Source organism: Danio rerio, chromosome 8, assembly GCF_052040795.2.
Source record: "Danio rerio strain M-AB ecotype USA chromosome 8, GRCz13ab, whole genome shotgun sequence".
NCBI lineage: Eukaryota > Metazoa > Chordata > Actinopteri > Cypriniformes > Danionidae > Danio > Danio rerio.
This window is the reverse complement of record NC_141028.1, coordinates 48,731,308-48,747,500: the sequence shown is the minus strand read 5'-3', so window position 1 is coordinate 48,747,500 and position 16,193 is coordinate 48,731,308. Positions and strand designations below refer to the sequence as shown.

At 34.1% G+C, this 16,193-nt stretch overlaps 1 protein-coding gene and 2 long non-coding RNA genes across 4 annotated transcripts in view; 1 reads left to right on the top strand and 2 right to left on the bottom strand.

Annotated features, from left to right (window-relative positions):
- Positions 1-5,045, bottom strand: part of rassf2a (Ras association domain family member 2a) — a 55,160-nt gene extending 50,115 nt beyond the window's left edge. Inside the window, exon 1 of one of the 2 annotated variants that reach the window (XR_015497014.1) lies at positions 4,841-5,033. The gene's annotated coding sequence lies outside the window, so the exon portion shown is untranslated. 2 annotated transcript variants of the gene reach the window in all.
- Positions 5,046-9,227: 4,182 nt separating this feature from the next.
- On the bottom strand, positions 9,228-12,099 carry LOC147835773 (uncharacterized). Its single transcript, XR_015498330.1, has 2 exons — positions 10,782-12,099; positions 9,228-10,587 (listed from the first exon to the last, which is right to left on the bottom strand). It is a non-coding gene; the product is annotated as an uncharacterized LOC147835773 (long non-coding RNA).
- On the top strand, positions 11,379-15,059 carry LOC141375906 (uncharacterized). The gene is made up of 2 exons (XR_015498338.1): positions 11,379-12,114; positions 12,320-15,059. It is a non-coding gene; the product is annotated as an uncharacterized LOC141375906 (long non-coding RNA).
- Positions 15,060-16,193: the final 1,134 nt, after the last annotated feature.

Below are 16,193 nucleotides of genomic sequence, written 5' to 3'. Positions count from 1 at the left end.
CACACAAGCACAGCATTCGTTCACCTCCCCCATGCAGCATCTCTTCACAAACGCTATAGCTAATGCTCTACTATTGTTAAAATCGCCAAGGCAACCTGAAAAACACTTGTGAACCAACAACACGCTTCGTCCAACAATGCTGAAAGTCACTGTTTGGCCCCTCTTCCCTTTCTTCTTCCTTCCTTTGCTTCATGTGTTTAGCAGCTTGCACTGCCGCAGTTGTCGGAGTGTTTACCGATGGCTGAAGCACAAGTTGTGAAATATGACACAGAAGACAAAACACGGCTACTTCATAATCTGCTGCATGGAAATTTTTTACGCCCCCACATCTGACTGGGATCTTCACTTGCATCTAAGGCACTAGGGGTAGTCGGGTAATGATTAACTTAGCTAGAACTGCTAAAGCACGCACATTTTCTTATAAACAAACGATTTTAGATGTTTGACTGATTGTTTAGCTTAGAAAAAAACTGTTTAGATTAGAAAACTGTTTCAAACTTAACTCCTTCGAGATGTTTCCCTGGTAAAGAAACTTACTTACACTTAAATACTTAACAGTTACTGCCAGTCCAACACAATCTCACAGCAATTCATAACTTTTTGATTTAGTGGCTAATTTGTATGAATTCGTACGCTCTTATTCTTACAATTTGGTTTGATTTACTCATCCCCTGATGACAGTTGAGTTAGGGCAGCTCGATTATGGGAAAAATCATAATCACAATTATTTTGGTCATAATTGTAATCACGATTATTCAAAATGATTATCAGTTGAAGTCAAAATTATTCGCCCTCCTGTGAATTTTTTTCAATTTTTACTGTTTAACAGAGCAAGGAATTTTCCACAGTATTTCCTATAATATTTTTTCTTCTACCGAAAGTGTTATTTATTTTATTTTGGCTAGAATAAAAGCAGGTTTAAATATTTTGAAACCTATTTTAAGGTCAATATTATTAGCCCCCTTAAGCAATATATATTTTTGATTGTCTTCAGAAGAAACTACTGTTAAACAATGACTTGCATAATTACACAAATTAAGCCTTGGAATCGTACTTTATTCTGAATGCTTGTTTTTTGAAACATATTTAGTAAGAAATTATGTACTGTCATCAAAGCAAAGATAAAAAAATCAGTTGTTAGAAACAAGTTATTAAAACTATTGTTTAGAAATGGGTTGGAAATGGGTCTTTTCATTAAAAAAAAATAAAATTGGGGGGTAAAAGGGCCGCTAATAATAATTCAGCTTATAATAATTCAGGAGGGCTAATAATTCTGTCTTCTACTGTATATATTATTTTCCTCCTGTAAATAAGGAAAGGGAAATAAATAAAATAGAATAAAAAAATATGAAACAAACTGTGCTTTAAGCATCTTCACTGTAAGAAAACTTTAGCTACAACAGTCCTTCAGTCAAGAGCAGTGAGTGACTTTATCCTTTTGTTGTTTGATTATTAATTAAAAGCAGTCTGCAGCAAGAATATTGCGCGCTGTCACTTTGCGGAGCAGTACGGTTCTGATAATGGTTTCTCTTTCATATGTATTTTGATTATCAACTGTTTTGTTTACTTCACAAATAAGGGTTAATATGAATAATCACTAAACACCGCGTTTTGACACCTATTTGGCCATTAAAGCGCTCACATTAAGATAACTTTAGATGTGTGTGCTCTGCTCGTCTCTGAGGCTGAGCTCGCATGCACACAACAGCATGTGACCTCTTTCGCGCTTTTAAAAACATGAATGATTCTAATGTACATCAATGAACAATGCACATCCCGTGCTGCAAAATCTACGTTAGAGTACATGCTTTTAGTCATTTTCACGTGAAACTGAGCTTTGGAAAGCAACAAATGTGTACAACTTGAAAGGGGGCGGTATATGATGCAAAACTTGTTTCATTTTAATTAATGTTTTTCATAATTGCTAAAAACCAACATCGAAATCGAAACCAAATTTTTGATTAATTGAACAGCCCTAGGTTGGGTTTAGGAGTTTGGTTGGGAGGATTCAACTCACAAACCTCACTCTCTTGCAGATAATATTCTATTTCACAATTGCTATGAGTATTTATTGACCGAACACCATTGTCAAAAATGATTTTAAAAAAAGATTTGGTATGAAGTTTTGCTATAAAGTGCTATAGATTTATTAAAATGTGGCTGCTGAGTGCACACCTTAGAGGCTGAGCAAATAAGCTTAGGGTGTAAGTCATTTCCAATGGAGGCATGCAACTTGCACAACTCACACATGGGAGCGACACGAACATGACGCATACGCATTTACCAGGCGCACCTCGTTGAAAAACATCTGAACTTTTACGAATTCCGCGAGTGTACCACAATTTATGCAAATAGAACTACCCAATCTACTTTACACGTTGTATGGCATATACACATTTCAGTAACAATAGTAAAATCGTTTATCATCCTCTGAGAAAACATTTGATGGTCGCCTAGTTACGAGAGATGCCAGGGGAGAGTAAGCGAAAAGCGCATGGAAAATAGTGAAGGAAACCAGTTCAGGTCAGAATAACTACACTTGTAAAAATGTGTGCTGTATAGCAGCAGTGAGGAGATTGTAAATATAAAAGGATGTAAGGATGTCGCCAAAGAGGCTTTTTGGTTTCTTTTCTTGTGCATCCTAGCTATTAGCGCCCCATCTAAAAGACTTAGCATGGGGTAATATAGTCATTTGCCTTCACAACTTGTAATGTTGCAGTATGTATTTAAATAATGATGGTTAGTGCATTTACTTGAAAGCTCAGATTTGATTATCATAATTTGTTTTGTTGACAAAGTTTGAGGTTTACTGTATGATTAGGATAGTATGATTGATCTACATTTAACATTGCACACACTTTGTAACATTTTATTTATCAACTTTAAGAGTCTCTGTAACACTTTTTAACACAATTTTGTGTAAATATTTTTTGTTTTTGACTATTAAAACAATTTGGCTTAGTAATGTTGGTAAATTAAAATTGATTAAATAAAAAATTCCTACTATTCCTAATTGTATTGTTAAAAACCTTTAATAATTGTCGATACAGAATGATATGAAACATGATATCATGATTAGTTTTTTGGTAATATCGCCCAGCCCTATTTGTGACTTTATTTCTTAGAATTTCAGAAGAGAAACTCAAATTTGTTAAATTTAAACCTCCAATTTTCCGGGTGGTGTAATTCCGGGAGTTTTACAATACGGGAAATACGAGAACAATGTGGGAGATGGGCGGGAGATGGGTTTGAAACACGGGAGACTCCAGGGAAAAATGGGAGTGTTGGCAGGTATGCTTGACATTGCTTGATATTGCTGCTTGACACTAATAGTAGGTTTGACATGCTGCCAGCCACGATCAATCATATCACATGCTCCTCTCGACATTAGTTTGTAAAACTTCACTTAAATAAAATGTTGGCTTGCAAATGCAAGATACAAATTAACAATCAATAAAATCTGTATAATAAAAAAATTAACTTGCATCTGCAAAATATAAAAATCACAATACTGTGAAGTGTTAGCTTTTAACGGTGAGATACAAACGTGATTTAAAAAAATCTATTAAAAATGTTACAATGTTGCAATGTTGCAAGATACAAACACGAAAAATAAAAATTAAGTTTTTGTGAAATATTAACTTACAATTACAAGAAAAAGACTTTAAATTCTTACAAAAAAAATTTAAAAATTAAAAATCAGAACTGTGAAGTCCCAGTATAATTTTTTTTTTATTCCATGACAATAACAAGCATCTATAACTCATTCTGATTTTAAATATTTGGTCTTTTTCTAAAACAAGACCAAAGACCCAGTTTTTTTTTTTTTTTACATGGTTCACGAAAACTTGAAAAATTACATTTTTTTGCACTGCAAAAACATACTCTGCTAATTTTGTATAACAATCTGTCCCAGTCCTCATATCTGATTGGATATTTGATCTGATATTTACGACAGCCCATCAGCAGCGAAAGATTTACTATTTCTAGCACTATATGCTCGTCTACAGTACGTGTCTGTGGTAATTTGCAAAACTTGTTACTTAGCATATTTTGAATATGAAGTAACTTACCAATTAGTCTTAAATCCAGTCGCAAATGGCTGTTGGTCAAGCTGAGGCAAAGTCACATGGTTGGGACAGGTATTATTATTGTCTGTTTATTGCTTCTGACAAGTCTTTTATGTTTCAAGCAAAAACAGTAATATCAAAAGAATAACTCTTTTCAATTATTGTATTTTAAACAGCATCCCTTTGATTTTACACCTGAAACATTCCTTACTATTATTTATTATTAGCTTATTTTTTTGTAAAGACTGTGAAAATTTTATTCAGAAAATATAGTTTTGAACAGTAGTGCGTTTTTACTATACAGAATGAAAGAAAGCATGAACATTTGTGTGTTACATTGTAACAAAGTCATATAAGTTCAAAACAACACCAGCATATTTAAATGCTGACAGAAATATTCAATTTTAGTTGAAGTAAACCAGACTCGTTATGTAATCTAGCCAGATATAATGACTGGCAAGTCATCTGAAAACATATTTAAGCTACTTTCCCATGGAAACAAACACACAGTTAACATAAGTGACATAAACAACTTTAACACACTGTGCCATCATTTGACAAGAGTCTACAGATGCTTTTGTAATCTGAAGCCTGAATATTAAATTACATTTCCAGTAAGACATTCTCAATACACAACTGCTCAAATTACACATTATGACACAAAGTTGCAAACGCGTCACAATAACACGAACACTGACACGCCAGCATCTGAATCAGAACAAGTCGTGACTAACAAACAACACCCGAAAACTGAACACACGAACACTCACAGTCTCGCGTGGATCTCCTCTCTCCAGATGCTCGTCTCTCAGATCAGATTTGGAAATGTTTTGATTGTATCTGTGGTTGTATATCTCCTGGCGACACGAAAATAGACAATTACACTATCCGTGACGATGTGAAGCGATCTACAGCTGTACTCAGTCCAACTCGGACCGAGCTGGTATTCATATCATCGGGAACAATCGCAGTTTTGGAGGGGGGCGTTGATCAGGAATACCCATCTGCTCCTCCAGACCCCTGACAGCCAATCAGCGCGCGCTCCGACGACCCTTTGTTCGCTCTGCTCCTTTGGAGACGGGGAGCATATGCGTCCAGTGGGGAATCCCCAAAACAATGGCCCGCTGGAGCAGACATGTGCTCATAAAGTAATGTATCGCCATAAAGACACACGTGGGATAATGCTGTCGTGAGCACTTTATAATAGCTTGAGTAATTGCTTTGAAGAGTTTATTTGTAAAATCATAAATTATTGGTCATTTTTATAAAAAATGTTTAGTTTTATTCCTGTCAAATGAACTTTTTAATGCACAATAAAACATGATTCATCAAAATGATTAATAATTGAAGTTATCTGTTCTGCAGATTATTCATTAATTTATTTTATTTCAGCTTAGTCCCTTATTTATCAGGGGTCGCAACTACGGAATGAACCGCCAACTGTTCAAGCATAGGTTTTACACAACGGATGCCCTTCCAGCTGCAACCCAGTACTGGGAAACACACAGTCGCGTTCACACATGCTCTCATACACTAAGGCAAATTTTGTTTATCCAATTCACTTATAGCTCATGTCTTTGGATGGGGAAACCCACGCCAACATGCAAACTCCACACAGAAATGCCAACTGGCCCAGCCAGGACTCGAACCAGCAATCTTTTTGCTGTGATACAATAGCGCTAACCACTGATTCACCGTGCCACCCTTCCCAACTTATAGATTGTTATATTATATATATATATATATATATATATATATATATATATATATATATATATATATATATATATATATTTTTTTTTTTTTTATATATATATATAAATATATATACATATATACATATGTCACCCCACTGTCACCTCACAACAAGAAGGTCGCTGATTCGAGCCCCGGCTGGATCAGTTGGCGTTTCTGTGTGGAGTTTGCATGTTCTCCCCTAGTTCGAGTGGGTTTCCTCCGGTTTCCCCCATAGTCCAAAGACATCTACTGTAGGTGAATTGGGTAAGCTAATTGTCCGTAGTGTATGTGTGTGAATGAGAGTGTATGGGTGTTTCCCAGTGATGGGTGGCAGCTGGGTAGGCATCTGCTGCGTAAAACATATACTGGATAAGTTGGCGGTTCATTCCGCTGTGGCGACCACAGATCAATAAAGGGACTAAGCCGAAAAGAAAATGAATGACAATGGAAAAAAAAAACACCGCCCTTACTCAAGCACTAAATTCTCTTAGCACAAACAGTTTCTTTATATAATTAGCACAAGTTTTGTGTATTGCCTCTTCTTATTGAATTACTGAATGTCTCCGCAATTGTAAATCACTTTGGACAAAAGCATCTGCTAAATGACTAAATGTAAATGTGATAATATCGATAATATTGATGTGGTTTGTTTCTTCAGGCCGGTCAAGGACCGAAACACATGTGGAGAGTGTGGTTTGAGGGTTAATGACACTGAGACTGAGGATTAGATCATCACGGGTCACAAAATGAGCAAACCTCAGCTGGCAATGACTGAGATGATCTTAATCTTCTGTAATCTGCTACCCGCTATGAACACCCATCTGTCCAGACACACAGGGGTTTTCACAGGCTAAAAAGCACTGAAGTCTAACAAAAACTGATAGTCATGCAAAGTACATTACACTTTATAAATTAAGCTCATTATTTTTTTTCCCAGTGTTTCATTTCACCATCATAATTAGACACATCCTGTAGGCATGAATATGACTTATCATTAGGCAATTAAACAGCAGGTGTTTTGACTCTTTTGCTTTTCGTCTCTCTGCATCATCTCTAACTGCTCTTTAAGGTATCTGTTTATAGAGTTTGCTTGAGATGACCATGTAACCATGTTAACTCACAGTTATGGCCCACACACACAGGAAGAAGCAGAGGTGAAGAACAGATATGTGTAACCTGATATTTGTAATGAGCTAACCAGATCAGACTAAAAGAAAAAACAACATTTTGTTATCCCTAGGCTATCATATTTCTAGAAAGACTTTTTTATTTAAAGTATTCCTTTGCAAAGACATTGAACTAATCTTGAATTTATGAATGGAAAAGGCCAAATTAATGTAATTTAGATTAAAATAACTCTTAAAATAATGATTTAATAAGGATATTAATAATAAACAACATTATATAACTGACAAACCAACAACTATCATTATTATAATTATTAACAACAAAACTGTGTTGAAATGTATTAAAAATAATAACTAGTGATAATAATTTAATAATTTAAATAATTAATCATTATAATAATGAAAAACTATTAAGACTAAATTGTAAAATTCCTGATGTATAGTTTTAATAAAAAATAGAATTTAACAATAATACAAAATGAAAGTTATTAATACTATATTATTATTTAATATCTAAAAACATGTTTTTAGATGTTTCGAAAAAAATACTAAAAATGTATCTTTATAATTAATCATTACAATGATAATACAATTAAGGCTCCTTCCATTTTTAAAATTCCTGATGTATACTGTTTTAGTAAATAAAATAAATATTACAATACAAACATGAATATTATTAAAATTATTAATAACAACAAAACAATAAGGTTACAAATGTTTAAAAATCAACTGTGAATGACCTTTATATTAATATTATAATAAAAAACAAAAACACTTTTAATTGCAAGTCCTGATGTATATTCTGTTTTTGTAAAAAACAAAAATAAAATATAAAATAAATAAATATTATTCTAATTAATTATTATTAACTACAAAACAATGTTTTTAAATGTTTTGAAAAAGAAAAACTATTACTTTAGAATTAGCTTTATAATAATAAATAATTATAATAAAAATAACAGCAACAACAACTGTTTCCAACTGTAAAATCCCTGATATAAATTGTTTTAGTAAATAAAAAATAAAATGTACTACTACTAATAATAATTATTAATAATAATAACAATAATCATAATAATAAATAAATAAAAATATTAAAACAACAATAATCCTTACAAATTTGAACGTACCTGATATAAACCTGGAAGTGCATTGATTCATTTATAAAGGAGCAATATCACATTGTAGCAGTGCGATATGGCTGTATATCGGCATTGGTCGGAGGCGTGCCTTGACACAAGGCCACAGGCCAAGTGCCTTAGTGTCCCACCAGTGACTATATACAGTCATATGCCACTGCTACTCGTGTGATATTGCGTTTATAAAACAATTTGACGGCATAATTGTGTATATAAAAAAGAAAATTAAACACGGAATTTCTCAAAATCTTTTTGTAAGAGGAACTACTTTCTTCTGCCATTTGTTAACATCTGCAGCTGACAGACCAGTAGAAACCATTACTACTTCTCAAACGTCCTTTTAGAGCTAGTATTTGACTGATTCTAATATCTAAAATGGTGACAGAACAGGTGATTTTGCTCACATTTTAAGATTAGAAGGATAAATGGCATGAAATGCCATAAGTCTAGAGACATTTCCCAATATTCCTTTGTTTCAATCGGGATATTACAATATATAAACCTAGAAAAAGCCAAAGCAAGGCAAACACTATCAGATTACTATGGTATAAATGCAGCACAAAAACATACAAAAGAGAAATATAAACTCAGAATGTCACTTACCTGTTTCATAATGATTTGATCAGCTGTAGTTAGAAATTACACTGAGATTTTCTCTACTATTAGCTTATTATGCAGTCTCTGTCGCCACCTTGTGGCAGAAGGTCAACAGTTTTTGCTTTGCTCAGTATGACAGGCTGATGGATGTCTACGTGCTGCATCTCTAAAATTAAAAATAAATAAAATAGGCACTATCCTTAAAAAAAAAAAAAAAACTGCATAGTTTTAGCCTAAACAACTACATTCTCACCTGAAAAGCCTCAAAAGCATTATGTTGTCCAACAGCTGCAGTATTTGTCAAACTGTAATGAGTTTACTAATCTGCTGTCACTCTATGTGGGCAGAGTAATCCCCAAGAGTGAGGAGGCTGTACAAGTTCTGATATTGCAGAATATTGAATTGCTATCAGCCAATCAGATTTAAGAACCAGACAGAGATGTTGTATATGAATAATTGAATGAATGAATGAACGAACGAATATATCCTGTTTTGTAGGGGGAAACCATTGATACACAAATTCAAAATTTTTAAAATTCAAAAAAAGACAACACACATTTTTGATTTGCTCAGAAACATCTTATTAAACATCTTTAAGAACATGGAACAAAACAATATCTGCTGTTTCTACTAACAGGAGCTGCAATGGCTGGTCCAAGAATATAGCACATTCTGCACTCTATAGAGATTTATATTCATATATTTATAATAGTTTCAGTGCATTGCACCACTTTCTAAATTTGTACTACTAACATGAACAGGAAGTAATGTTAGAAAAATACAATATGAAAACAGTCTAGTTAACAAAAATATCCAATCAAAATACAGATCTCAAAAAAGAAAAAAAGAAAAAAAGACTCTTAAATAAAAACGTAACAAAATGGTGCGCTTTGCAGCATGATGATTAAAGATTATATGCATTTTTTTCCAAACATCTTTTTTGTATTTAAAAACACAAAACGATGGATATAAAAAAGAAAAATAAACATTGAAAAAGACATTATAATTCCGAAAAACTAGCTATTCTTTTCAGATCAATCCCTTCAAAACAACTGAAGCTTTGAATAACATCAACATGTTATTATTTAGACCAATCGAAACCTGCAAATCTCAACAGAAAATACGCTTTCATCATAGTCGACAGCTTGAGTTAACAAAATGTCCATTTATCAAAACCAGAATTAACATCAATGATGTTTAAATGTTAATAATAACATGAATATTGACCAAAGAAAATGTTAAATGCTTATTTTTTTTTTACATAATTACTGTATGTCACAAATATGTATACACATATGTTACTTCCATAGAAACCTTTATGAGTGACAGATAAATAAAACAGCACAGGATGAGACAGGTCTTCATTATAGGTCTTATTCTGTTTTTGAGAACATTACAAGAAACTATTTAAGGATCAAAGTGTTTCAGAGATGAGGATTTGACACCACTGCAAGCACTGTCGGCGTGAAAGGGAAGAGATTTTGAGGCAAACTGCACACTTTCTCAGTTGCATTGACTTTGGATTCTCAAACAATCATTATCCCACATTTCTGAGTGTTGAATGTCTGGATAACATCTATTAAAGAACAAAAAATAAAGTGTTGTAGTAATGGATTCCTCCTCATGATGGAAGTTAATGTTGTGCTACAAAATTACAGCACTCTGTTAAATATAAATGTCCACTATTCACGCAGCACTAAGATTTCACTTTAGGTCCCAAATACTGTCACTTAAAAGGATAGTTCAACCAAAAAAATAAAAATAAAAACTTAACTACTAATAATTCAATTAATAATTTAATAATGATTAAATTTAGTCACCCTGGTGTTATTCCAACACTGTCTGCATCTTTTTGGACTAGAAGATTTTCATTTTTAAATCTTTTTGTATAAAATCAGCAGTAATAAAAAAGATGGTCTAAGTCAGGGTTGTCAAACTCAATCCGTGGAGGGCCGAAGCCCTGCACAGTTTAGTTCCAACCCTGCTCCAACACACTTACCTGTAGGTTTCAACCGAGCCTGAAGGACCCAATTAGTTTGATCAGGTGTGTTTAATTAGGGTTGGAACTAAACTGTGCAGAGCTGCGGCCCTTTTGGAACGGAGTTTGACACCTGTGGTCTAAGTGTTCTGGGGGGTTGTGATATGGTTGAGTGAAAATAAAATCCATAATACATAAAAATCCCAACCTAGACCGTTGGTGTTTGTACGCAAACATGAGACATTATCATAATGACATAAGGGTCATTTTTAGCTCTAATAGCTAACAGAACGAATAACTGACAATCTATGAACACAACAGATATCTTTACCTCAGAAAAAGAAAGCCTGAATTGCATTTTGTGTCATGTTTTATATAATCTTGTTTTTGCACAAGTTGTGTGATGTGTTTCTGTGCAAGTCAGACTACAATTTAGCACAAACAGCTAATATTGCTAATTTGTGCTAATGTAGCTCTAACGGTTGACATCCAGTGGTCACAACATACACATTTACCTCAGAGAAGGAAGTACATTGTATTTTGTGTTGTGGTTCTATTAATCTTGACAAATGTGAGATCTTTTAATGCGAGTTGGAGTGAAATTTAGCACTAATAGCACAAATGTGGCTAAAATAGCTGACAAATCAATGAACACAATAGACACATTTACCTCAGAGGACAAAAGCCTATGAATTGTTTAACATTTCTATTAATGTTTTTTTTTTTTTTTACAACCCTAAAATCCAAAGTGTATATAAATCATCCACCAATATTCTGTTCACTAAACCCTATAGTACTGTATTTTGCTTCGCATTTCTATTAATCTTGGCTTTATACACCTCGTGTGGTTTTCCTAATAATTTTCAGTGTACTTTAGCTAATAACGCTAATGTAATAACGCTAATATGGCTCAAATAGTTGACAATCAATAAACACAAAAGATACTTTTACCTTAGCAAAAAACTGTTTGTGTAAAACATTGTGTTTTGTGAAACAATATCTACTAAACTTGATTTCTTGAGCTTTTTAGGAAGAGTCAGATTGAGCTGTGCTGCTAATAATGCTAACGTAGCACTAAATAACACATTAAAGGTGCAGTAGGTGATTGTCTTCAGAAACATTTTTTTTGTTGTTGTGCTGCTTGAAAGTCTCTTTACAGTCCAATAGTAACGATTAAAGTAAATGATCTAAATGTGTTTATATGTATTTTCCTATTTTTAGTAAGGCATAAAACAAACAAAAAAAATGTTCATCCAATTACTGTTGAGCCAATAATTCTCATAATTCTGAGAAATACCCCAAACTGTCAGCAAATGCAGATTTATACAACTGCGCACCTCTGTTCACGTAGATCCACCATTATCGCGTGCACGCGCACTCATACCCTATACTGAAAAAAAACAGCTTAAACCAACCTAGGCTGGTTGGCTGGTTTTAGCTGGTCGACCAGGCTGGTTTTAGAGGCGGTTTTGGCCATTTCCAGGCTGGTTTCCAGCCATTTCCAGTCTGATCTGAGCTGATCAGGCTGGGAGATGACCAACTAAAACCAGCTTGACCAGCCTGGCTGATTTCGCTGGATTTAGCTGGTCATTTTCCAGCCTGACCAGCTAAGACCAGGCTGGAAATGGCTGGAAACCAGCCTGGAAATGGCCAAAACCCCTCTAAAACCAGCCTGGTCTGGATTTTTTAGCAGGGTATGCACATGAGAGAGGGAGTAAGAGAGCAAAACGAGTGCTGAATCAAAACATTTTAAAATCCTGAATCAATATTTGAGTTACTTTTGCAAGCTGGAGGAAGGATGACACCATGGCTAAAGTATTTCTTTTAGACGAGTAATGTTGGGTTTTAAAATTATTTTAGCCACATAAAGCTTATGTAGGTTTTGTTGTTACAAATGGCTATATGCACAGAAGTGTTGTTCAGCCACTGAAATTTTCCTGCGAAAGATTGTGACTATTTTCAGTTTCATAATGGACCTTTTACAGCATAGATGATGTAAATTTTTACTTAGTTTACACAACAAAACATCAGTAAATAGCAGTATTCTGCCTAGCTAGCTTTACTGAGCTGAAGTTGGTTTTATATTCACATCACAATGGTTTATTTTTAAACAATGACAACCTGCGATGCGCCCCCTATATTGTTTACCCTGCGACTCTGAATATTCGCTCTGAATTAGCATGTAAGTAAGCCTTAGTAATAAGTGTAATTCCTGCACAACGCCGGCCGACCACCAAGCATACAGTAGTTGCTTTAGGACAAAGCATGTGAGAGAGTGACCAACAATCCTTGCATGCCTGAAATATTGCACATTATGACGAGTTTTGCTTGCTACTCAACAAAAAATGTGCTAGATACAATACAGTTCTTCTTTGGGAAATATATTATTATATAGAACTATAAGGTTTTCTAACTGGCGAACGACATGATCTAGTAGGTTGTCTACTGTCACCTTGGCAGATCACCTACTGCACCTTCAAATTTCAGTGTGCTGTTCAACAAAACCTATTGTAAACCACAAGAACACTAGAAATACATGGCACAATATACAGTTGAAGTCAGAATTATTAGCCCCCCCCCTAAGTTATTAGACAGCTTGTTTATTTTTTCCCCAATTTCTGTTTAACGGAGAGAAGATTTTTTCAATACATTTCTAAACATAATAATTTTAATAACTCATTTCTAATCACTGATTGGTTTTATCTTTACCATGATGACTGAAAATAATATGACTACATATTTTTCAAGACACTTAAAGTGACATTAAAGGCTCAACTAGATTAATTAAGTTAACTAGGCAGGTTTGGCGAATTAGGCAAGTGGTTTGTTATGTACAGTAGATTATTAAGAAAAAATATAGCTTAAAGAGGCTAATAATTTTGTCTCTAAAATGGTTCATAAAAAAATTCAAAACTGCTTTTATTCTAGCCGAAATAAAACAAATAAGACTTTCTCCAGAAGAAAAAATATTATCAGACATACTGTGAAAATGTCCTTGCTCTGTTAAACATCATTTGGAAAATATTTAAAAAAGAAGAAGAAGAAAAAAAAAAAATCGAAGGGGGCTAATAATTCTAACTTCAACTGTATTTGTGCATATTTATTCAAAATCTTAATGCTGGTCACTATTCACTTAAATAAAACTACACAGCATTAGAACAACATCAGAGAAAGTAAATGATGATTATATTTTTCTTTTTGGTTGAACTCTCCCTTTAACATTCTTAAAACACGTTAAAAATCACTTTGTGCTGTAATGCACCGAACATTGTTAAAAATGTGTAAAATAAGGCTGAAAGCAATGTAACTGTTGTAGCAATGTGTTAGAAAGGTAAATGGTCCTTGCATAATTTGGGTGTTCCAAAACACCCAAACAAATCCAACAGCACACCAGAAGGCTGTATTACAGTCAGCTAAAATGACAGAAAGAGAGAAGTTCTCAAACAAGTTAGTTGGAATGACCTTCTGAGGAAGCACCGGTTATGTTGTAAATATTGAGACTGGTTATAGAAATGTGTTTTTGCACCAAGCTATAACACACACACACACGCAACTTTAAACCTTAGAGCGGAGAATCACTCCTCTCGTATCCAGCTTTCAACAATCTTACAGGCAGCAAAAAGATAGTAGACATAGTACACATAAATAAATAAATTATACACCAAGAAGAGAAGCTCCATCTGAATTAAGGACAGTGTGAGAAGACGAGTTTCTGAAACACACGCGACCATCAGACGGAGATCTAAATGAGGTTCTCGCAGAGGTGAAAGAATAACTGCACATATTTTCAACAAAACAAGGCTCTTTCATGATCTTTCGTGATATCACAGAAATCACAGAAGGTGTAACAATAACTGATAGTGTACATTTAAAGACTTTGTTTCATTTGATTTTGTTACTGTAAAGATTATAAAATATCTGTAAACCAAAAATGAGAATTCTATAGTCAACTAAATATCAACGATTAGTATTCATTGTAATAATGCTGTAGACTAGTATTTAATAGTACAGTTTAGAGGGTGCAGACAGAGTCTTGCGGATGTGACATTAAAACCTAAAAGACTAATTCGCCTCTGGTTCCCTTACAATTTGTTTATAAATATAATGGGGTTTTCAGTTTATGAGACAGGTGGGGGGGGGGGGGGGAGAAATCCCCCTAAAAAGCACAAAAGTACATGTATTTCCTTTACTGAGTTGATTCTCCTGCTGTGACAAACACAACAGATAAATTTACATGAGAAAAGACAGTATGCAGACTCTAATTAGAGCCACATTTACAATTGACCTTGATTTGGTTGACCTTCTATTCTTTTCCAGTGTGAAATGTAATGGACTGTGATGCTAATCACAAATATTGCTAATGTGCTGCTAATAATCAACAGTAAACTAGCACAACAGATAAATCTACCTCTGAACAATTACAAAAATCCAATTCATTTAATTTCTTAGAGTAAAATGTTATGTTGCTAGCTTATTTGATGTTACTGAAGCTAATTCGACACTACTCGACGGTTGATGAAGACAACAGATAAATTTACTTCAGTGAAGATAGAATGTGAACTCTAAATTGAGCCAAATTTCCAATCAACCTTGATTTGGTTGACCTTGATTTCTATTCTTTTCCAATGTGAAATGTAATGGACTGTGATGCTAATCACGAATATTGCTAATGTGTTGCTAATAATCAACAGTAAACTAGCACAACAGATAAATCTACCTCAAAGAAATTAAATGAATTGGATTTTTGTAATTGTTCAGAGTAAAATGTTATGTTGCTAGCTTATTTGATGTTACTGAAGCTAATTCGACACTACTCGACGGTTGATGAAGACAACAGATAAATTTACTTCAGTGAAGATAGAATGTGAACTCTAAATTGAGCCAAATTTCCAATCAACCTTGATTTGGTTGACCTTGATTTCTATTCTTTTCCAATGTGAAATGTAATGGACTGTGATGCTAATCACGAATATTGCTAATGTGTTGCTAATAATCAACAGTAAACTAGCACAACAGATAAATCTACCTCAAAGAAATTAAAATGAATTGGATTTTTGTAATTGTTCAGAGTAAAATGTTATGTTGCTAGCTTATCTGATGTTACTGAAGCTAATTCGACACTACTCGACAGTGATGAAGACAACAGATAAATTTACCTCAGTGAAGAGATTTTGAGTGTCATTTCTACATTTTTTACAATTAGTGTATATTTTCTGCTTGAATTTAAATCCCTGTTGAAAAAAAAACAGCTTTTTCAGCTGGTTTTAGCTGGTTGATCAGCCTGGTTTTAGAGATGTTTTGGCAATTTCCAGACTGATTTCAGCAATTTCAAGCCTGGTCTTAGCTGTTCAGGCTGGGAAATGACCAGCTAAAACCAGCTTGATCAGCCTGGTTTAAGCTGGACATAGCTGGTTTTGGCTGGGCTCCCAGCCTGGCTAGGCTGATCAAGCTGGTCATCTCCCAGCCAGTTGGAAATAACTGAAACCAACCTGGAAAGGGCTAAAACTTGTCTTAAGCTTGGCTGGTCAACCAGCTAAAACCAGCT